The sequence below is a fragment of the Protopterus annectens genome, chromosome 3.part1 (genome assembly GCF_019279795.1).
Source record: "Protopterus annectens isolate FY-2018-M chromosome 3.part1, PAN1.0, whole genome shotgun sequence".
Taxonomy (NCBI): Eukaryota; Metazoa; Chordata; order Ceratodontiformes; family Protopteridae; genus Protopterus; species Protopterus annectens.
The window spans coordinates 31,474,986-31,500,136 of record NC_056732.1 but is presented as its reverse complement, the minus strand read 5'-3'; the positions used below and the strand labels follow the sequence as shown (position 1 = coordinate 31,500,136).

The window sequence follows — 25,151 nt, the reverse complement described above, 5'->3', positions numbered from 1 at the left end:
TAATTTGCTATCAGGTGGGATATATGTATTTTGTTGTTCTTGTGTTCCACATAAAAAGGAGTAGAGTTATCCATTCTATACAAAAATATGTATTAAGTGAACTTAGTTGCTGAAAATAAGGAAGTAGCATGCTTGTAAAACTAAATGTCAGTCAGTAGAAGCAGGACACAACTACAAACTAAGTGTGCTAAGCCACTGTTACACAATTAAAGGTTACTGAAGCCACAGGTTCAAAAAACCTTTATAGACTAATGAAAAATGACATGCATTTCAGTGCTGGCACAAATCTAACTCATACATCTGATCAAGGCAGTTAGCAGAAAAGCTGAAAAGCGTCTTCCTGTTTTCCACAATCTTATTCCTTAATTCCCAGATATCTTCCACTAACTGCCCGTTCTTTCACCAAATGTTGCACACTATTCCTAGTTTACACCTGCTCACAGGACAATGAATTTTTGCTTCTTATGTATGACCTAGACACACAATGTTTAAGTTAATCTTAGATAGTGCACACATTTCTTTGTCTATTTTTTTTACTTAAAAAGCTTTTCATTTGTTCAATGGAGAAATAACTTCCCACAATCAGTCAAAAAAAAAAAGAGAGAGTGTTTCAATAATCCTTAGGTATTGATTATTCATATCCTGCCAGAAGTTGGGCATTTGTTTGTTTTTAGTATATGTAACTTTCAATAAAAATGAATTCCGCAAACAGACTTCTTATTATACAACTATTTGGATATGATTTACATGTAGACTTTAGAAATGGTACAGTTTCCTTCTATTAATATTTATTTCCAGGAAAGCTACCTTAACAGGTGTCCTCCAGCCTCAGAAAAAAAGAAGTTTAATTGCTGAATGCTGCAGTTAAAGAAGACAAATTAAAACGTTAAGACATGCATTTTGTATAATTTAAGTGATCTGGACCAAAAGATGTACACATTGTAAACACTTGTATAAAACTGAAATTAATCTGTTTAGATACACCAGTCAGACATACACATGTATGATGACTTCATATGAATAGGTTCATAGATTAGTACTAACCTAACTGCCTTGTGAGCCATTTTAACCCTACTCAATTATCCCTTGTGAGACTCAAACCCTGCACCTTGTGTTCGTAAGGCAAACACCTTAACCATTAGGCCACCCTCCCTGTTTCTTTCTGTTTTCCATGATCGTACTCCTTAATTCCCGGGTATCTTGATTAATGATGCTACACATATCACCTAAATTGACTAAAGCTCTTGGGTTTCCATTGAAAAGGATATTTTACTAGTGCGACTTGCTTAATTCAAATAAACAAAAGAAGGAACAAGTGCATAAATATAAAAAGGAATAAAGCTGTGGCAAAAACATATGCTATGACATGAAGGTGATTTATAGCTACATTAGAATGAATGTGGCATACAAATAAACAAATAATGGTTGTGACTGCTTATTCATTGTAAAGAAAAATTAAATGTCAAGGGGGTTAAACTGAAAATATGATTAAATGAAGAATGGTGCATACTGCTAAATGCATAGTATAAGAGAATTACAGGTATTCTATTGAGTAAAGTTCTTATAGGTTCATAGGTAGATACTAGGCTATCGGCCCAGGGGCCTATATAAGCCTAGCCAAAAAGGTTCCCTGGCTTTCGCCACTCATGAAAATTATTATCCTGTGCTCCTGTTAAGCAGTGCCGCAGAAGTGATCCCCGGGGTGAATTATTTATTTCCCATCCAGTCGTCAACATTTTTCTTAAAGAGGGCCAATGAGGAGCTTTACTTCACATGAATGGATAGTTTGTTCCAGAGTATGGGAAGTCTCTGGGACAGAAATATATCCCTCCAGCATATTCTGTTTATTGTGGTGACAAGGTTTACGTTTCTGGAGGGTGTGATTTGGAGAGATTGGGATTTCTTTAACTGTAGCATGTCCCAACAGCTCTGGGTTTGACATAGCTTTGTATGTTAAGCAGAGATCGCCTCTGAGTAGGCAATATGCGACGGAGTAGAACTGGAGTTTTTTGAGACTGACTGCATAGGGCATCTGTTTGAGGCTGGTAATCCTCTTTGTGAGGTATTTCTGTGGCCTTTCCAGTTGCTGTAGATGTCTTGTTAGGTACATACCAAAAGGGGCATTGTACTCTATAATGGGTCTAATGAGTGACTACTACAGGGCAACAATGACCTCTTTTTTCCTGGATGAGAAACCTTTTGTAATGAGGTGTACCACGTAGAAGAATTTCCTGACTACTGTGGCGATGTGGTTATCAAAGGAGAGACTACTGTCCACCTGAGTCCCGATGTCTCTTATCACACTTTCAGTGTTTAGTGAGCTACCACCTATGTGGTAGTTTATGGGTACCGAGTTTTTCCCAAAGGGGATGACAATGCACTTCTTGGCATTGAGCTTGAGGCCATGACTTTGACACCAAGCATCTGTCTCTGTGAGGCCCTTTTGTAGAATGTCTACATCATTAGGTGATTCTATTATGGCTCCCAGTTTGCAGTCATCTGCGAACTTTGTTAGCCAAAGACCTTCTGTGTTGGTCTGCACTTCAGAGAAGTAGATGCCAAACAGGAAAGGACCCAGGACTGAACCCTGTGGTACTCCACTCATCACTGGTCTGAAGTCGGACTTGGAGTCGGCTTACTGTGTGGGTTCTGTCAGTGAGCCAGTTGGCCACCCATCTTGTGACATAGGGATTTATGCCCAGTTTCATGAGTTTATCTATAATTCCAGAGTGGGGGGTGGTATCAAAAGCCTTGGCGAGGTCAAGATAGGCTGTGTGCACTACCTTGTCCTCGTCTACGGCTCTAGTGACTGCTTCAAAGATGTCAATCAGGTTTAGTAGACATGATCTACCTTTTACAAACCCAAACTGAGTGGGGTCCAGGGTTTGGAGGTTACCTTTGTCTTTGTTTATAAGCTCCAAGATGATATGTTCCATGGCCTTGCAGACCAGGCTCATCAGGCTAATGTGGCGGTAGTTTCTGGGATCCGTGGTGGCACCCCCTTTGTGGAGTGGGATAACCGTCTCTGTGCATCATTCAGTAGGCACATAGCCTGAGGTGAGGCTATGACTGAACATGATACTTAGGTGGGGGTGCCAGTTCATTCTGTAGTTTGTGCAGTATGCAGCCTGGGATGTTATCTGGTCCCATGGATGCTTGGCTTTAGAGTGCGGTCTTTACTTGTTCATCCGTGATTACAGGGACTTTGCATTCTTCCGGTATTAAGATGGGCCCTTTTGGAGGGTGAGTGGGGGGATAAAGTTAGCACTGAACCTATCTGCCAGGATGTTGGCAATATCGGTTGGTTCTGTATATTTAGTGCCATTGTGCTGTAGCTCAGAGCAGATCTGAGTGTTGCCATTGATAACTTTTATATTTAGCACTATTTCCTTCCCATGGATTTTCTGTGTTCCTAAGTTGATGTATGCAATTACTGACTTTACCCACAAGTTGGTCCTATTGTTATTAAACCATATGGTAGATTTATTATTTATTTAACATTTGTTAACCGGGAAAGTCTGACTTGGAACTCCAGATGCATGCCCTTGTAATGTGGAAGGAAACCAGAGCACCCAGAGGAAACCCATACGAATGCAGGGAGGACATGCAGACTCCACACAGAAGGCACCCCAACTGAGAATCAAACTGGTGAACCTCTTGCTGTGAGGTGACAACACTATCGCTGCACCACTGCATCGTCTAAAATAAAGTTGCAAAACTTACTTGGGAAATGAAATGTTTCTCAACATAAGAACAAACAGTAACACTCATCATATCAGGATATGGGAGAGAATTATTCAACACTGCACAAAAACTTTAAATAAATTATAAAAAGTTGTCTAAGGGTGAAGATTGACTCCAGACACATTTGGATGCAGTATCATAGTAGTGGGGACTAAATTCTTTCAGCAACTGAAACTCATTTTTGGATGTGCTGCATTATTACTACAATTTAGACAGTTTTCTTAAGGTTATTAGGAATGTGGAAGGGAGCAAATGCACAAAACACTAGTTAGAATATGATCTGGCCTTTAACCATGTTCTCCCACAGCCAAGGATACTAACTTCACAGGATTCTCTGAATACTGGTTGCTCAAAATAGCCAACCCTTACAAGTATGAATACAGCCATAGTTTTTATAGACAACTAGGCTTCTTTGCAACAATTGCATCATACATATTATTGTCTGGATCTGCCCTCACAAAGTGAGCTCAGCCCATATATTTCTGGTATTCTACACTCTGCCACATAAAAGAAATTAAATAGCTCAGAGGAAATGAGCCCACTTATATGCAAGTGGTAAAGATTACATTTCAAATTCAGTAACAAGTTAATACTTACTTCAGACTTATATATGATCAAGAACATCATTCAGCGTTTCCTTCAGGAGATAAATATAATTAGTTTTATTAAAGATGGCAACCTTTCCTACTTTATCTGCTTGCTTGAGCTCAGATTTAACCTGTGATTTCTATAACACTAACTGTTCATCGGCATTCAAATTGTAAAATGTATTTCTTGACTGCTGTGTGAATGAAATGCTGAATGACAGAACCATGTTCCAGATCATATACACATTTTATTTCAACTGAGCTATTTGATTATTTTTATGTGACAGAGCCTAGAATACCAGAAATATATTGGCTTTCAAAGATATATAAAAACAAGGAATACTCTCAGCTAAGACCTATGGCCCATTCACCCGGGCCACTGAACCCATATCTACACTTCCGAAAAATACACTGAAAAAGTATGTTTTAAATGTAATCTTTATGGCCAGCATGCTAATAAGCATCAGAGATACCTTTATATAGTTAACCTGGACATTAAAAAAGAAGTTAAGTACTTACCATAACGTTTCATGTGAGTTGTTCATCTCACCTTTATTCTCACTGATGGGTTCGGAGCCGATCCTCGGCTACGACACGGCCGATAGCACAGCTCAAGGTTTAGCAATAGCTCAAGACCAAGCCCCTTATCCCATGATGCACTGCTGGAATTACCTCAGATCTTGTTTGCTGCGTGTACTATATCCCTGGAAGATGTCCACTCTCCCAAAAAGGAAAGAGAATAAGACGAATTGAAGAACCAGGATGATACCAGCCTCTGAGTCAAATGTCAGCCAGGTGGGGGATGGAGGGAGAGACGTGAGAATAAAGGTGAGATAAACAACTCACATAGAATGTTATGGTAAGTACATAACTTCTTTATGAGTTGTTAAATCTCGCCATTTATTCTCACTGATGGGTAGCGTTCCTAGCACCCGCAATCCTGGGTGGCTCACGGGAGTACATTTTTTCAGGACCGTAGAACCAAAAGAATCCCTGTCCCTGGAGGCCTTATCCACTTTGTAATGTGTGATAAAAGTATGAGGCTTGAACAAGTGGCTGCAGCACAAATGTTATCAAGGGGCAATTTAGCTAGAAAAGCAGAAGACGTAGAAACAGCTCTGGTTAAATGAGCCTTTACCTTGTGTGGCAAGGGTATGTTAGCAGTTGCATGAACAAATGAGATACAATCTGATAACCATTTTGAAAGGGTTGTTTTAGCCACTGGTCTACCTTTTCTGACCTCCGAAAAGGATACAAAAAGTTGATCTGATTTCCTAATATCCTTAGTTTTATCACGATAAAATCTGAGCTGTCTGTGCACGTCACGTTTGTGCAGCATGTATTCCAACTTGTTAGAGTGGTTGGGAAAGAAGACTGGCAACTCAATGACCTGATTGATATTAGACTCAGAACAGACTTTAGGCAAAAAGGAGGGGTTTGTTCTGAGAGATACTCTTATCAGCATGGAAAATCATATAAGGAGGTCTGATAGATAATGCTTGAAGTACTGACACTCTGCGGGCAGACATAATGGCCACTGGAAAAAAAGGTTTCCAGGACAGAAATTTGAGATCACAAGATGATGCTGGTTCAAAGGGGGAAAGAATTATTTGAGATAGCATAAAATTTAAACTCCAAGGAGAATAAGGAGACTTCAGTGGGGGCTTCATGTGAAAATTACCTTTGAGAAAAGCCTTAGATAACTTACGGGCCATAATACTTAAACCATCAATTCCAAGATGAAAATTGGATATAGCAGCTAACTGAACCCGAACTGTAACAGCTGCTGCTCCCTCCTTGAAAATCATAGTCAAAAAATCTAGAATGGACAACAATGGAGCTTGAAAAGGATCAATTTTTTGTTTGCCGGCCTAAAAAGAGAACCTCTTCCACTTACTGTGATATAATTTTCTGGTGGAAGGCTTATGGGAAGACAATAGAATTTGTCTTGTGTAGTACGACACGGAATGAAGCCTGGCTATGTGGGGAACTGGATCAGCCAAGTAGTTAGCTTCAGTGACTGCAATGAAGGATGAATGTCCCCTGATGGGTGTGTCAGCAGATCTGGAACTGGGTCCAGGATCCATGGATCCTCCAGCAGGTGATGGTGAAGAAAGTGAAACCAAATCTGTCAAGGCCAATGGTGGGCTATAAGAATGACAGTCCTTCCCAGTGACTTTACCTTCTGTAGAAATCTGGGTATCAATGGGACTGGAGGAAATGCATAATAGGAGACCCGGAGGCCAATCATGTATGAGTGCGTCTCTTGAGGGATGTCCCAGAGGTGGTATCAGGGCAAAGTAGCTTCTGCATTTGGTATTGATATGACTGGCAAAAAGGTCGCAGCAAGGCTGGCCCCATTTGCGGAAAATCCTGTCCGCAATGTCTTGGTTGAGAGACCACTCGTGAGGCAACAAAATTACACTGCTCAGCTTGTCCACTATCACGTTGGATTTCCCCGGGATGTGCGTTGCTAACAGAAAACACTGGGATGACACCGCCCATTGCCATACTCTGAGGGCTTCTCGACACAGGGGGTAAGACTTGATTCTGCCCTGTTTGTTCAAGTAACAGACCACTGACATGTTGTCTGTCTGAATTGCAATCATCCCTAGAGGAAGAGAATCCTGAAAATACTGCAATGCCAGAAGTACTGCTCTCATCTCTAGAACATTGATATGCAAATGTGACTCTTGATCCGTCCATGTGCCTTGGGCAGTCTTTCCCTGAAAATGCCCCCCCACCCTATCAAGGAAGTGTCCGTGGTCACAGTGGCTACTGAGGGGGGGGAGCACAAAGGGTCTTCCCATTGTGACATGAAGAGACATCAACCACCACTGAAGGTCTTTGTTGCATGAGTTTGTGATGAGGATCATATGGTTCATTGGCAATTCCTGGTAAGACCATTGGGTGAACAGAAGCCATTGAAGAATTTGCATATGCAGCTTTGCAAGAGGAATGGCTAATATTTCTGCCACCATCAAACCTAATACTTTCAATACATCTGTGGCTGGAGCTCTGTTCTTTGACACCAATGAGGTGATGTGCTGGCGAAGCAGTGAGACCCTTTCAGCTGGAAGACGTAGAGTAGTGGTTGAGATATCTAACTCTGTTCCCATAAAGACAATATGCTGTGATGGCGACAAGGCAGACTTTTCAAAGTTGACCATAATGCCTAATTGGTTGCAGAGTGTCAGAGTGGATTTGGTTGCCTGAATCAGTTGATGCCTGTTGGTGGAGGTAAGGAACCAATCATCTAGGTATGGAAACACCTGGAATCTAGATGCCTCAGGTGAGCCGTGACCACTGCCATGCATTTGGTGAAAACTCTGGGGGCTGTAGTGAGACCAAGGGACAGGACTCAAAACTGATAATGATTGGATCCCAGCCAGAAATGCAGGTGATCTCTGGATTGTCTGTCTATCTTTATATGGTAGTAAGTGTCCTTGAGATTGATGGAGCACATCCAATTGCCTTTCCCTAAAAAGGAAGTATGGACTGAAGCGTGACCATTCAGAACTTCTCTTTCTTCACAAATTGGTTAAATCTGCTGAGGTCCAAGATAGATCTCCAGTCCCCTGTTTTCTTTGGAACCAAAAACAATCTTGAGTAAGTTCCGAATCCTGTTTGGTCTGCTGGGACTGACTGGATGACTTTTTTCTAGCAACTTGTGGACCTATAGTTGCTTGTTCCCTGAAACTGGGTGGAACATCCGGGATTCTCTTGGCAGGAATAGGGGGGAAAGAGAAGGGTATGAAATACCCTCTGGAGATGATGCTTTGTACCCAGGTTTCGGGTGTTATGTCTAGCCAGGCTTCTGGGTATAAAGACAAGCGACCCCCGACTGCCTCCAGAGCAGGACAGCCAGGCCACCTTTCAGGAGCACTGGTAGGGCTGAGCAGAGAATTGACCTCTGTCACCCTGCTGTTGCGGACTCCCTCTGCTATGCAGGCAGCGTCTTCCATTATAACCCCCTCCTCTGCCTCTAGAGGGGATTTTGCCACATGTGTCCTGAAAGGCTCCTTGGGCTTTTCGGAACCACATCTTTCCACTCCTAGGGCCTTTAGGATAAGGACGAGTAGGGTTAGAAAAGCGGAAGTCTTTCCTTCCTGCTCACACCTGGTCAAAGTTTCCTTGACCTTGGGCCCAAACAAGGATGAGCCATCAAATGGGGTGTTGATAAATGAAGACTTGAATGGCTCCGTGAAGGAACAGAGATGCATCCAGGCATGTCTACGCAGAGCAATGCCTGAACTTGTGGCCCTACTCGAACCATCAGCTGCGTAAGATATGAGACGCATGGACGAGTTCACAATCGAGTTTAGAGTAGCAAGCTGGTTGGTAACTTTGTTGGAAACCACTGCAGCTATCGTACCCTGGAGAGTATCTCCTAGCTCTTTCAGGAGATCTCTTTGGAGTCTGGTGAATTGGGTTAAATAGTTCAGTGATCGAAGAGAAAACGTTGCTGAACTATACATGCATTTCCCATATCTATCCATGATCCTAGAATCTCTGTTAGGAGGATGAATAGATGAGGAAGTCTCAGACATTTCCTTCTTGGTGGCCACCACCACCACCATGGCATCAACAGGCACTCCCTTAGTCAAAAAAGGTTTATCCACGGGGGCGGAGATGAACTTATTTGGCCTCCGAGGGACAGGTTCTATGGAGTCCGGTGACCCCATGCCCTACGAGAGATCAGAGCCATGAGCTTGTCGCAAGGTGGAGACACACAAGAGGTGGAAGATTGAGACCCGGAAGCCTTCAGAAGCATTGACTCGACCATGGTAGGGCTTTTGGATTGCCAATCACCCCTCTGCCTGAGGATCTCTAGTATCTCCACAAAGGAGATATCCTCAGAGGGGGATCGAGGGGACCTTTCTGACTCATCCAAGTCAGTGTCAGATGTCAAAGACTCCTGTGGGGAGTCCAAGTGTCTCCTCTTACACAACCTCTTCCTGGGGACCTCCTCAGCAGGAGCCTCTGGAGAGGTTGCAGAAGAGCAAGGGGCGCCCTGTGGGGCTACCTGAGGCTCAGGGTCTCTACGCTTGGGCAGGCTGATGGAAACAGAAGCAGATACAGGTGCTTGAGGGGAGGAAGAAGCTGGATCTGATGCTGAAGATGTCCTTGGAGACATGACTCTCCTCATAGCTTCGAAAGCACTATGTCTCCGATGAGAAGGAGTAGAAGGACCCGAAGGAATTGCCTGATCCTCCCGCACCGGAGCCATGGGCTCCGAGCCCGAGGTAGGAGCCGAGCTCATCCGAGCTGAAGCCCCGAGAGGAAGAGTTGGCACCGACAAGTCGGTACGACTATCCTCACTGGACCCGACAGGAGAGTGTCTGCTCCTAGAGTCCCCGGTCGTTGCCGAGGACGTCTAAGAGGATGGAACCAAAGATACCGGGCCAGGTCTTGGCTCCACAGGATCAACAAGCATCAGGTCAACCTCCTCCAGCTCCGAAGGTCCGGTACAGCTCAGAGGAGGAGTAGTCAAGTCCGGGGTGATGGTCTTTGGCTCCGATGGGAGTGTCGGAGCCGACAATAATTTTGCAAGGCCTGGTGCCCTTAAGAGCTTCTGCACCAAACGGTCCATATCCAGATCAGAGAGGCTGAGAGCAGACTTCGATGAATTGCACAGATGATGCCATTTGAAGCAAAGGAGATGAAGGAGTCTAAGAGACCGGCTCCAAGGCTGTGAGCTGGCTCCGACAAGAAGGCACACTCGGCTCTGAGGTCAATGGAACTGATGGCCCTGATCGTCCATTTTCTTAGCCTTCTTAAATCCCCTGGAATCCACAGAAGATTTTGAAGACTTAGATGACTTGCTGGCACCATCCTGGACACTCAAAGCTTCAGAGAAGGGGTGCTTAAGTAAGCCCCGATCCACCAATTTTCTCTTCCTTTCTAACAGCACTCTAGAAGAGAAGGAATGACAAATACTACAAGATTCTTGCAGGTGCTTCGCACCCAAACAGTATACACACTGAACATGCCCGTCAGTGACTGACATCTTTTGTCCACAGTCTGGACATTTCCTGAAGCCAGACTTAGATTTTCTTTAACTTCAGACATAATTATGCTAATGCTTAAACTCTATCACAACTAATAGCAAATATGAAACAGTTTTAACACACTATATATATATATATATATATATATATATATATATATAAAACTATACAAACTGACAAAATTATCTAATAAACTCTATCACAACTATCCACTAAAGGCCAAGGCCAAAAACTGCCAGAACAACTATTAATAAGGAAGGGGCTAACAGTCTAAATCATACTAACGTAGCACCGAACTAACGCTATAAGAAAATAGAAAAAAGTTTGTAAAAACTTGCTAATCGATGAAAACAGTCTCCAGCAATGCTGAAACCAAGAGATCCGTGCCACGGCAAATGAGATCGGAGGTAATTCCAGCAGTGCATTGTGGGATAAGGGGCTTCGTCTCGAGCTATTGCTAAACCTTGAGCTTTGCTATCGGCCGTGTCGGAGCCGAGGATCAGCTCCGAACCCATCAGTGAGAATAAACGGCGAGATTTAACAACTTCACATTGTTTGTTTATGGTTATCCCTAACCTAGAGTGTATTGAACTGATTTGTGAGTATTTATCAAGTTGTACAGATGTTACAACCACCGAGATTAATTTATGTACTTCATTAGAATTAGTCCTTGAGAATAATGTATCCTTATTTGGCAAGACATTTTATCTGCAGAAAATGGGAGCTGCAATGGGCACGGTATGTGTCACCTCCTATACAAATTTGGTCTTAATATTATGGGAACATACATTTTTTAGGAAAATGCACACCAGGACAATGTTCTACATTATTTGTAGGGGATGTGTTTTAATCTGGCAAAATTATATTCTTTCACTAGTTTTCATGAGTATTTGGCAATTACTACTACCTTCCTGAAATGTTACATGATATATTCTGAACATGAAACGGAATATCATAACATTAAGGTCCTTAGGGAACAAGATTGGCAGATACAAACTGTGGTATATAAGAAAAGTTGTAAAAGAAATTATTTGCATCTCACTAACATGCATCTGAAACATACTTTTGACAACATTTGTTAAGAGCTTCTAGGTTAACAAGAGATCATATGCCATTCCAGGACGCAATGCATGAGCTTTGCATACATTTTATAGATAAGGGATATGACTATAATGACATGTAGAAAGTGAGAGATGCAGTTATGTTAGAACGTGATAAGATAAGATATCTAAACCATATTTTAAGCACTTGTTCAACTTTTAATTCTAAAAAAGACCAAAATAATAACGTCGCTCTACAATTTATGTCTGCATATTCTATGCTCAAATATGTAGCGTGATCAGAGGAAATTGGAATATAGTGGGACATACAAATGGGTTTTTGTACAGAAATATTAGTAACTGAAACAGGGAGTTGTGTTATAAATAAAAAGTATGTTAATATGAAATGAAATAAGAAACATACATTTAATCGCAAAATTTGCTCCCTTTGCATAACAAAACTGGTTTGTACTACGATTTTAAATGTTACGCTGATTGCTCCACTACACATTCAGTTTACTTAGCTGAGTGCAATGTATGCAAGCTTATTATGTTGGAACGACCAATGGGATGATTAGCAAACACATTTCTGAACATGTCCCTGATCTTTCTAAATGTAAGAGCTACTAAGTGCTCTGGCTAAACATATTATTGAGAAAGATGACAAATATTCATCTAAATTTTATGCTTAGAGTTAGAGCAGTTGAGTATTGGGGTGAGGACTTGTTGAATCATATAGAAGTTATTATGGATTTTAGAACTGGAGTCATATATACACACACACACACACACACACAAATATATATATATATATATACATATATATATATATATATATATATATATATATATATATATATATATATATATATATATATATCTACACATATATGGGTCTACTTGAAAAGACCAAAATCCCACATTACCGAATCCAACATGACCGAGAAAACATAACCTCACATAAACGAAAACTTTGAATACCTATAAGGAACTCCAGGAAACTAACCACTTGTCCAGCACCACGAACAACACAAACCATAGCAAATCAAACACACAGCTGTGGGGGGCAACCCCCCCACACCCCCTAACTAAATATACCAACTATAAGATCACATGGCAGTGGGGAAAGGGCAAAGTTCACCATGGTGGCTAAGTGTTTTTTTTTCCCCCACAGAAAAATTCCAGTGTTCTGAGTTTTCTTTTATTTGAGGTTTTGGCTATGTCATCTTGGTCATGTAAGATTTGGTAATGTGGAATTTCGGTGTTTTCAAGTAGACCCATAGATATATAGATGTGTATGTGTGTATATGTATATATATATATATATATATATATATATATATATATATATATATGGATATACTATATGTGGTCGAATTTCATTTGGTCGAAAATGATTTCAGGCAGCCCACTTCACTGAAACCTCATTTGACTGAAAGCACATTTGGTCCAAAATGGTATTTAGCCCCTGCCCCACAGCAGTGTGGCACTGAAGTGAGAATATAAAGTTGGGGGGTGTGGGGGCACAGCCCCCCAATTTAGGGGGTGTGGGGGGGCATAGCCCCCCACATAATTGCAGTTTATGCGCTATTAAATACATGTTTATCCATTAGAAACACATTGAAACATATGACATAAGTAAAAACATGTTGCTTCGCCCCCCACACCCCCCTACTTATATATTCTAACTCCGAGATCGTACAAACAGTAACACAAATGAAACACACACACACACATCTTACAGTCCCTCAAACACACACAACATTCACAACACACAGTTACACACACTAACCTCCTAACCAACATACTAACACACACAAACTTACCAAAATAAACCCTAAACATTCACATTCCGTACCACCAGAAGCGGAAATTCAAAATATCGGTATTTCGGTATTTTGAATTTCGCGCTTCTGCTGGTTTCAGAAATGTGAGTGTTCGACTTTGTAAGTTCGAAATACTGAAATTCGGGATTTCAGTATTTCGAAATTACAAAGTGGACCCATATATATATATATATATATATATATATATATATATATATATGTATATACATATTTATCAATAAAACCTGTTTTAAAGATGAGAAGATTAAAGCACTTATTACTGCGTTGAAATTTTTGTATTAAAATTAATTATCTAACATGTCACTGAAGTGACGTTTAAGTTGTTATACAAAGGTTATTGCTTTTAATGTATTTTATTTCCTGAAGAAGCTGTAAGCGAAAACTTGTTTGTTTCATATTAAACGTTTATTATCTGTAGTGGTGCGCCGCGCTATTCTTTGTTTCTGATTTGCTTCTTCTGTACTTGGATCATCACTAAGGGACTTTCTGCTTGGCTTTGTTCAGTCCTGTAAAGAGCTAATGCCAAGCACAGAGTTTACTAGAGAATGGAAACAGATTGCCTGCAGACAGACAGACAGACACACACACACACACACACACACACACACACACACACACACACACACACACACACACACACACACACACACACACACACACACACACACACACACACACACACACACACACACACACACTACATGCATTCCCAGGGACAGTTCAGAGTTGCCAGTCTGTCCACTGCATGCTTTTGGGATGTAGGAGGAAACCAGAGTACCCAGAGAAACCCATATGAACACGCAGACAACATGGAGATTCTGCCAGAAGGCCTCCCAGGTAAGAATTGAACTGGATAACCTCACCTGTGAGGCAACAGTGTTCCTCACTTAACTACTATGCTGCTCTAGTAAAACGTTAACTGCTGTCAATGTATCACCAAGAAAGGAGGTGCAACTGTAGTAATCCAGAAGCTATTTTAAAGCACAACTAAATATTTTCATGACAGATTATTACAAATTGATAAAATCGCCATCAGAATTCGTTTTTGTGTTTATAAAGGAGTTGATTTCTTCTCACTTCTTTGCCCCAATGACCTATAAATTTGGTCTTTGTTCTGAGCCTATTGTAGACCCTTTTTTTCATCAGCTATGTAGTCAGCCATCGTTCAATGAGGAACCGCCAACACCTGCCTAAACAACAAAAAGTTCTCCCTTGTGCATTGTTAACTTTCTCCTTCCTCTCTCAAACATTAGTTAGCTTTCATCTTATGAGAAGTAACCTGTAGCACCCTCTATAGTAGAAAACATGTCAATCTCAAGCCCCTTCAAACCGGTCTTCTCCACATAAAGTAACCAGCTAATGGAATGATTAGGTGCTCACCCATTCCCCTCAAGTCTTTAGCATTCTCTCTGTAAGACACTAAGCCAAACTTACCCTTGTGATAGTCCCTAAGTCCTAACCCTCCTAAACATATCATCCTCAATAAATAATTTCCCCCATGTCAACTTCCTGCAAAAAAAAAAAAGGTTTCAAGGTGAAGGGAGATCTTTGATATTCACTCTTTTCCTGGGTTTTTAGTCTTTTTTTTTTTTTTGGCTTGATGACAATTGGCATTTCAAGAAAGTCAGTAGAAAACTACAAATAAAACATTCATAGAGTGGAGAGGAGAATTATGACCAGAAGCTAGGACACCTGAACTCTTCTCACTAGAAACCAAAAGAGAGAGGAGAAACATACTGATGTCCAAGATCATGTTATGTAGATAGGAAGTGGTCATTCTCAACAGAAAGGAGAGAGGGGACAAGATGGGCCATATGTAGCAGAATATAGAGACTACCGTCTAGGGCTATGAAAATACTTTTTCAGTGAAAGAATTAAGGATGCATAGAATAGACTGCAACAACATGTGGTAGAGCTGTAATATAGAGAAGTATTTGTGAGGTTGTGGGACAGATGGAAAAAGGGTAAAAACAAATGTGAAATATTAAATCATTTAAAGGCCAGATTAGACAGCTTATTTTCTCATTTTGCAGTTTAATTTCTCCAAATCTTTTGGATTTTCTAATGCCATGACTGGAATGGACCCCATTCCTAAACTTAAAGTATGATTAAAGTTTATGAAATTAGTATTGTTTCAATCTCTGATGTTAGCCAAATGTGTTCTTTGCAGAACCAGCAATGTGCCCGTAAAAAGACTCATTCTGTAATTTTTTATGTATTTACATGTATTGGTAGAGTATCTAAATAAGACTGGAAATTCTTTTTTTATAAGATCCCTTGCTTCTACTACTATTTTAACTGCATGAATATCCTTCTTCCATATTTTTATTTATTATTTATTTCCAGTTTGATTATCAGGGAGGTCCACTGGGCCTCTAGGACCCGTTTTCAGTGGAGACCCAGGGAGAAAATTACAAATTGCAGAAATATGAAAAATATAAATTATACATTGAGGAGACCAGTTTACACAATAAGAACATTCATTATTATAAATAGTCAAAAACAAATTCACTAAGGTTTTTCTTAAGGGTTATACAATTATAAAGCTATTTTTATAGAGTAATTTGTCCATGTTTCTGCCTGTTAATCCTGGTATTTTAGGATTTTGTGTCTTTTTCTGTATGTAAGACACTATAATGTCTAGGTATAATGATGTAAGACACTATAATGTCTAGGTATAACGAAGTAAGACACTGTAATGTCTAGGTATAATGATGTAAGACACTGTAGTGTCTAGATATAACGATGTAAGACACTGTAATGTCTAGGTATAACAATGTAAGACACCGTAATGTCTAGGTATAACAATGTAAGACACCATAATGTCTAGGTATAACAATGTAAGACACCGTAATGTCTAGGTATAACAATGTTAGACACTGTAATGTCTAGGTATAACAATGTAAGACACTGTAGTGTCTAGGTATAATGACGTAAGACACTGTAATGTCTAGGTATAATGACGTAAGACACTGTAATGTCTAGGTATAATGATGTAAGACACTGTAATGTCTAGGTATAACAATGTAAGACACTGTAATGTCTAGGTATAACGATGTAAGACACTGTAATGTCTAGGTATAACGATGTAAGACACCATAATGTCTAGGTATAACAATGTAAGACACTGTAATGTCTAGGTATAACGATGTAAGACACTGTAATGTCTAGGTATAATGATGTAAGACACTGTAATGTCTAGGTATAACAATGTAAGACACCATAATGTCTAGGTATAACGATGTAAGACACCATAATGTCTAGGTATAACAATGTAAGACATCATAATGTCTTGGTATAACGATGTAAGACACTGTAATGTCTAGGTATAACGATGTAAGACACCATAATGTCTAGGTATAACAATGTCAATGACCAATGCTACTTTGCCTTCTTTTCATGCACTACTACATCTGTTTTAATCGCATCTATTTTTTTCAACTGTTGGTAATGGGTGATCCCACATGATATAAACTTCATTATTTTCCATAATGCTTTTTGGTTCTTGTTTCCAGGGCTTCACAGCTACTCCAATTATAATATTTGCACAGTGGTCAATGCAACAGTCTTGTTTAATTTCTCTAAGTCTTTTGGGTTTCTAACACCATGACAGGAATGGACCCCCCATTCCTAAGTCAAACTAAGATTAAAGTTCATGAAATTACTATTGTTTCAATCTTTGATGTCAGCCAAAAGTGCTTTTGCAGCACCTGCAATGTGCTTAGTAATGACTCCTTCTGTAATTCGTATGGGATCACACGCATAGGTAACATATATCAATACAATTGTAGATTCTTTTGTATAAGACCCATTGCTCCTACTACTATTGGAACTGTCTGGGTATCTATTTCCACATTGCTCTCGTTTCTGCCTGCAGATCCTGACATTTTATGACTTTGTGTCTGTCTGTATGCTGGACACTGCAGTCACTGGGTGTGGCAATTTCAATGATCAGTGCTACTTTTGTCTTCTTTTCATAGACCACTATATCCAGTTTTCTAGCATCTGTCTTTTGAACTGTTGGTAATCGGTGATCCCATGTGATGCAAACTTCATCATTTTCTATGATGCTTTGAGCCTCATGTTTCCAGTATTTTTCAGCCAGTTCAACCCCATAATGTTTGCACAATCCCCAGGGCAACAATCTTGCCACATTATTATACCTTTCACTATACAGTCCTTCTGCCATCAATATATCAAATCCTGCAACGAGTTGTGTGACTGTTTCCAGTTTGGTTTTACAAAACCTACATTTGTCTGTTTCTCCCACATGTTCAATGGATTTTGTAAACCAGTGTGTACACAACCCACTATCTTGGCCACCAATATTAACCTTTCATCTCTTGGTTTGAATTTGCCTCTCCTTAATCATCCCTGCATTTGTTCCTGATCAACATGACGTTCTTCCAGAAGTTTTTTATACTTGCAACTATATTTATGCATTTTCCACATTTCCTGCCTTCTCATCTGGTCATTCACCTTATATTCTTTCTTTTTTTTTTTTTGGCACATTCAGTTGCTGCCTGATTTTTATCTACTTCTGGTTTGATTTCCATTCCTGCTTGACGCCGAAATGCTTCTGCTAGATTAAGCAGAGAAATTCACTTAGATTTACTCTCCTCATGTCTCAAAACTTTCACTACATTTGGGTCTTGTGAGGTCAGCAGATATATGTGGAGTCCCACGACTGTAGATCTATACAGTCTTGTTTTTTTAATTTCTCTAAACTTTTGGGTTTCTAACACCATGATGGGAATGGACCCTATTCCTAAGTACAATTAAAGTTCATGAAATTAGTATTGTTTCAATCTTTGATGTCAGCCAAAAGTGCTCTTCACAGCACCCACAATGTGCCCAGTAATGACTCCTTCTGCAATTTGTACAGAGTTACATATATTGGTACCATATCTAAATATGATTGCAGACTCTTTTTTATAAGACCCGTTGCTCCTACTACTATTGGAACTGTCTGGGTATCTTTCCTCCACTTTGCTTTCACTTCTCCCTGCAGTTCCTGATGTTTTATAACTTTGTGTCTCTCTGTATGCAGGACACTGTAGTCACTGGGTGTAGAGATTTCAATGATCAATGTTACTTTTGTCTTCTTTTCTTGGACCACTATATCCGGTTTTCTAGCATCTGTCTTTTGAACTGTTGGTAATGGGTAATCTCATGTGATGTATTTTATTTTTTATTTTATTTATTTTACATTTGTTAACCGAGAAATTCCAACTAGACCAGGTCCATTTACAGTGGAGGCCCGGGGAGAAAAGCTCTGAAACATTGTTACAAAAAAAAAAAAAACAAGAGAAGCAAATTTATACAGTGTTATACAAAGGTCATTTAAATAATACAACATGGAGTTAGACATTTTGCCAAACAAACACTGAAAATATATAAAATAAATTGAAAAAATACATTTTTCAGGAGAAACAGGAATTCCATTTAATGTGCAGGTGTACAATGATTGTGACGAAAAGAGGAGCGATCGCCCGCTATGGGAAGTAGCAACTAATAGCCACTGTTGATATAGACATCAAAATGTAGACTTTATCATTTTCTATGATGCTTTGTGTCTTATGTTTCCAGTATTTTTCAGCCACTTCAGTACCATAATGTTTGCACAATCCCCAATGCAACAGTCTTGCCACATTATTATGCCTTTCAGTATACAGTCCTTCTGCAATTAGTATGTCACAACCAGCAATGAGGCATGCGACTGTTTCCAATTCGGTTTTACAAAACCTACATTTGTCTGTTTCTCCCACATATTCAATGGACTTTGTAAACCAATGTGTATGCAGCCCACTATCTTGGGCCACCAATATTAACTTTTCATTTCTTGTATTGAATCCGCCTCTCCTTAACCATTCCTGCATTCATTCCTGATGGGTTCTTCCAGAAGTTTTCTATACTTGGAACTATATTTATTCATTTTCCACATTTCTTGCCTTCTCACCTGGTCCTTCACTTTATATTCTTTCTTTTGTTTTTTGGCACATTCAGTTGCTGCCTGATTTTTATCTAATACTTGTTTGATTACCATTATACGCGGTGGTGATGCTGCGGTAGTGTTGTCGCCTCACGGTAAGACACAGTCCGGTTCGATTCTCAGCTAGAGCATCTTCTGTATGGAGACATGCGTGAACGGGTGTACCTTCGTTGAAGGTTGTGCTTCAGGGCTGGCAACTCGGCATGTAAAAATCAACTGCCAATCATTAGCAGACCGGAGTTCCGCTGTGGCGACCCCTAACTGGGAAAAGCCGAAAGACACAACAACAACAACAACAACTTGTCTGATTACCATTCCTGCTTGACGCCAATATGCTTCTGCTAGATTAAACAGAGAAGTTGTCTTAGATTTATTCTCCTCATGTTTCAAAACTTTCACTATGTTTGGGTCTTGTGAGGTCAGCAGATATGTGTCATGCCCCATGATTTCAGATCATTACATGTAATCAGTTTCAAGGAAGCCATCCCTCCTTCCGAATGGGGAATATATAATCTTGGTATGCAGTGATTTTTATAAATCATCTGGTGAGCATGAAGCATCTTTCTTGTTTTCCTGTCTAATCTATCCACAACATTTTGGAGCCAGTCAATCACTCCAAAACTGTAAGTTAGGACAGGAAGAGCAAATTGGTTTATAGCCTGGATTTTGTTCTTAGATGTCAGTGCTGTTTTCAGGATTAATTTAAGTCTTCTGAAATATTCCTTATTAAGTTATATTCACATTTGTTCATGTTTTACTTTTGATCCTTCATCAGTTCTCAAATATGTATTCACTCCTTCTAGCTCAAGTTCTTTTATATCACATTCTTTTCCCAAACTGATGTTTTCCTGGTGTTGCAGTTTTCCTGCTTTAAAGGTTGCTTTTGCACATTTATCAAGACCAAATTACATTCTTACATTATCTGAAAAAGTTTCAACAACTTGCAGCTGTGCTTTCAGCTCCTCATATGATGAGACATACAGCTTTAAATCATCGACAAAGAAAAGATGCGAAGTCTTTACACTTTGTTGGTTTCTAGGAGCCAAATTATAGCCATGGCCTAAGCTGTTAAGTAGATAGCCTAATCGGTTAAGGGCAAGCCAGAATAGCGGTGGTGACAAAGAGTCACCCTGGAATATCCCCCTTTGAATTTTTATCCCTGGGATAATAATTTGTCCTTTATTGTGGCCTAATTGCAAAGTGGTGTGCCAGTGCTTAATGGCCACTGTAATATAATTGAGCAGTGTAGAGTGTACCTTATACATTTTAAGCACTCTTTTATCCATGAATGTGGGATACTATCAAATGCTTTTTTGTAGTTAATCCATGCCTTACTTAGATTCTTCCCCTTTTTACAGTTCTCCACTATGATTTTATTTAACAACAAATGATCATTTGTTCCATATGACTTTCTTTTATTGCTTTTTTGTTCTACTACCATAACTGAGTTTTCTTCTAAATGACTATAAACTGTCAGCATCAATTCCCATGTATAGTTTATATGTCACCGGAAAGCAAATTATTGGTCTATAATTTTTAGGGTAGCTTGCAGGTTCACTCTTAAGTAGGAGCATTGTTTTTCTTGTTAACCAGGTTGTTGTCTGTTTGAGGTGCAGATATAAATAGTTCTTACTCATAGAAAAATCTTCGTGCAAAGATTAATACCTTCAGCCAAAAGTTAGGTACTGCATCTAGGCTTGGAGATTTCCAATTAGAGGCTTTTCTTAACTTTCTTTCAATCTCTCTGGCTGTTACTTCATCCCATTTCATATCCTGTACCTTTAAACTTCTTATTCTTTCTTTAACTTCTTCTATCCATTTAGCATCTTTGTTATGTTCCACAGGATCTTCATAGATACTTCTCCAAAATGTATCTATAGTATTACTTCTTTTTTTTTGGTGGTCTTTCGATTCCTTTTACCTTGTTTCCCAATTCTCTATAAAACTTTTTTGGGTAATCAGTAAATTGAGTACTTTGTACTTTTCCTTTTTGTTTATCTTCATATCTTCTAAAGTTTCCCATCTGAGCTGAATTTTTTAGTTTATTTGCGATAGTGCATGATAGATCGGGTTCCTATCAGCATTTCGAATGTTGAAAACGTGGAATTTAATTTAATTGAACTGCAATGTTCGAAATCTCAGAAGAGTGAACTGGCAGAACATCGATTTCTTTCTCAGGGAAAGAAATCCGTGGGCCGTCATCAGAGATTGCTATTTCCTCCACTGTGGTGCGGTCTCGGAGTTGGTATATTTAAGTAGGGGGTGTGTGGGGAGCGAATCCCCCATTTCTGTTAGTGTTTAAAGTATTGAATTTTTTTTTTTTGCACGGAACACCAATTTCTTTTCCTGGGCAAGAAATCGATGTTCTGTCAGTTTGCTCTTCTGAGATTTCGAACATTTCAGTTTGATTAAATTGCATTCAGCGTTTTCAGCATTCGATATGCTGATATAGACTCAATAGATCTTGGTCTGTTATAATACTGAGCATTGATTTTATCACATCTATCTTTCTTAGTATTTTTGTTGATCTGTTCCCTCTTCTATAGTCTTCTAACAGTGACACTTCTTGTCTTAATTGCTTTACAGTTCTCTCTATTTGATATTTCCATGATGGTATTCAATTTCTCCCATTCCTTTCCCTCACTACCCCATGTTCTTGTGGTAGAACTTTATCAGTTATTAATTTAGCAGCACAGTAATATATCCTATTTACTTCTGTTATATCGCATGGATCTCTATGAACAGGCCTAATTACTGTGTTGATTTGTTTTATCAGACTTCTTACCTTTTGGGTTTTATTAACCTTCTGTAGTCTATTTCTTTCATTGATCGTAATATATTTGTCTATGTCTATTAAATCAAACAACTCTTCTCTTAGCTCCTTTTCTTCTAAACTGAGGGCGCATCCCTTGTTTTCCATTTCCTGTGGGCATTCTATAGAAAGTTCTATACCATCTTCCTGTGGCACATTCTCCAATTTCATCCTGTGCCATCCGTTGCTCTGTCATATGGGAACTCACTGGCCTATCACTCCTCAACATTGACTGCATCAGAGTTTCCACAGTGTCCTGTTCCTTCCTTTGCTGTATAGCTTCAAGTGAACATTTATACTGGTTTCCTGCAGAAGGCTCTAAAATATCTTCATATGGCACCTGAACAATTGCTTCTCGTTCCACTGGTTGCCCCTTAATTTGGAAATCCATTGCTCTATCCTGTTGTGGTGCTTTCTGAATTAGATGTTCTACACTGAATCCTTCACTTCACAGATCCTCCATAACCTCAGTTTCTATTTCTTTAACTTCTCCATTACTAATCTACATTTCTACTTTTTCTCTTTGTCTTCTTATTTTTTGTATTGTAAAGTTTTCCATGTCTGGATTCATTTGCCTGTATTTCTCTTCAGATATCTTTGGTGCTGCTCTTTTTATATTGCTAAGTTTTGCTTTCTTCTTTGCATAAATATTACCAAATTAAATCTCTTTTTCTTTCCCATGTCCATATTTCTTCTTCGTATATTTACTGATCTTTCTGCTTCTCCTTAGTTTGGGGACTCACTCCATCATGCTGTTATGTAACCTGTGTTACACCTTCTAAACCAAATCCTTCACTTCACAGGCACTCCATAACTTCAACTTCTATTTGTTTTTTAATTTCTACTTTACTAATCTTCTTTTCCACATTCCATCTTTGTGATATTATTTGTTTTTTGTGAAATATTCCATATCTGGATGCCTTTGCCTGTACTTCTCTTTGAATATCTTTGGGGCTGGCTTATTTATACTGATTATTTTGGCTTTCTCCTTTGCATAAATATTGCACCATATCAAAGCTCTCTTTCTTTCCCATGTCCATATTTATTTTTTATACTTTTAAACCTCACATACCTACTACTACTATCTCACTTCTCACAAAAAAATCTACCCTGCTCTGGTGACATCCACCCCAATCCTGGTCCATCTCCTTCTCCCCACAGTCATATATCCCTCAGTATTACCCCCTCCCACCCCTCTCTATACACATCTCATCACCCCTCCTCTCAGGCATTGAACTCATCCCTGTCTAAACATCTAATATATACTCAATAAACATACAAAGCCTAACAAATAAAATCACTAAACTACATACCTGGATAGCTCTTTCCCCACCTCACATTCTTTCCTTATCTGAAACTTGGCTCAAGCTTCATATTACAAACAACAACATTCTCCCACCTGGTTATAACATCTTTCGCTCTGACAGAGTTCCAAATAAACGAGGTGGTGTAGCCATCCTCTACTCCAATAGCCTAAACCTTTCACCTTTTTCCTTTCCTATTCCTGACTTCCACCCAGCAGAACTTCTCATATTAAACTGTCACCTTAATCCTTATAGAAATTTGCTGTTACTTCCATTTATATCCCTCCTGGAACTAATCTGCCCATTCTAGAGAACATTTTGTCCTGGTTTTCCCATACTATTCCATATGAAACCCTAATCGTAGGAGATGTCAACATTGACTGGTCCAAAATTGCTACTGACTCTCCTCAGCATAGTATCAACCTACATGGTTTCCACCAATTGATCACAGCACCCACCCGCCTCCACAAAAACGCTTCATCCAGCTCCACAATTGACTGGATCCTAACCAATTCCCACCAGCACTACCATAACCCCACCATTTTACCTGACTCCCTCAGTGACCATCTCCCTTCCTCTGTCCTAAGACACACCACCCAAATTCACAAACCCCACCTTTTTAGAGATTGTTGCAAATTATCCAGCTTTAACCTCTCCCAATTCAACTCTATTCTTTCCAGTATAGACTGGTCTGTCCTCAGACAAGGCCACCTGAATGATGCTGTAAATATGTTCAGCTGCATCTTCCTAAATACGGACTCCCAGGCCCCCTCCAGGAAAATCAGAATAAAATCTAACCAAGCCCCATGGCTTTCAAAGGAAACTAGGACCCTTATGCAAGAAATAGACAGTGTCTGGAAAGTCTGGAATAAAACTAAACATCTACCCCTTCTACTCAAATATAGACAACTAAGGAACCTTGCTAAGAAACAATGTTCACATGACAAAAAGGCCTACTACAACACTTCCCAGCTCAACAACAAATCTAACCCTCAAAAGTTCTGGTCTACACTTAACAAAATTCTTTCTCCAGGTTGTCCTGCAAATCCCTCCCCTTACCCTAACACATCCCCACAGGAAACCGATACCCTCCTCAATAAACACTTCATTGAAACCATCTAAAAACCCACCCCCTCAAACTCTAGCACCACTGCTGTACCTACCCTTCCTATCCCTCCAAACCAAACTCTTTCTTTCACCCTGTTCCTACCTCTTAAAAGAAATATCTGCTTAAGCTCAAACCCTGCTCTCCCTCTACCGACAATCTACCTCCTACCTTCCTCAAACTTGTTGCTGAATCTATTGCCTATCCTATATCTATACTAATCAACAGATCTATTGTAGAATCAACCGTGCCTACCCTGTGGAAATCCTTTTTCACTATTCCATTACACAAAGGTGGCAACTCCGCAGACCCTGCCAACTACTGACCCATTGCCATTTTATCCCCCCTCTCTAAGATTCACCTCCCCCAGCATAATCTTCTTACTCCCACTCAGCATGGCTTCCATCCCAACCACAGCACATCCACTGCCCTCTTATCCTTCACTCATACCAAAGCCGAAGCCCTCAACAACAAGAAACTCATATCCTGCCTCTCCCTTGACCTTTGCAGAGCTTTCGATACTGTCTTTCATCCTAACTTGCTAATCGTAATCTATCTTCTTCCTCCCTGGCCTGGTTCACTATATACCTATCCTGTAGGCAGCAATCAGTCAAATGGCCTCCCTGGCCTGGTTCACTAGCTGTCTGTCCTGCAGGCAGCGATCTGTTAAATGGCCTCCCTGGCCTGGTTCACTAGCTGTCTGTCCTGT

General features: G+C 39.8%; 1 protein-coding gene across 8 annotated transcripts in view; it reads right to left on the bottom strand.

The window, feature by feature from the left end:
• Nucleotides 1-25,151, bottom strand: part of PTPRM (protein tyrosine phosphatase receptor type M) — a 4,358,319-nt gene that overhangs the window by 2,987,181 nt on the left and 1,345,987 nt on the right. The window lies entirely within an intron of this gene.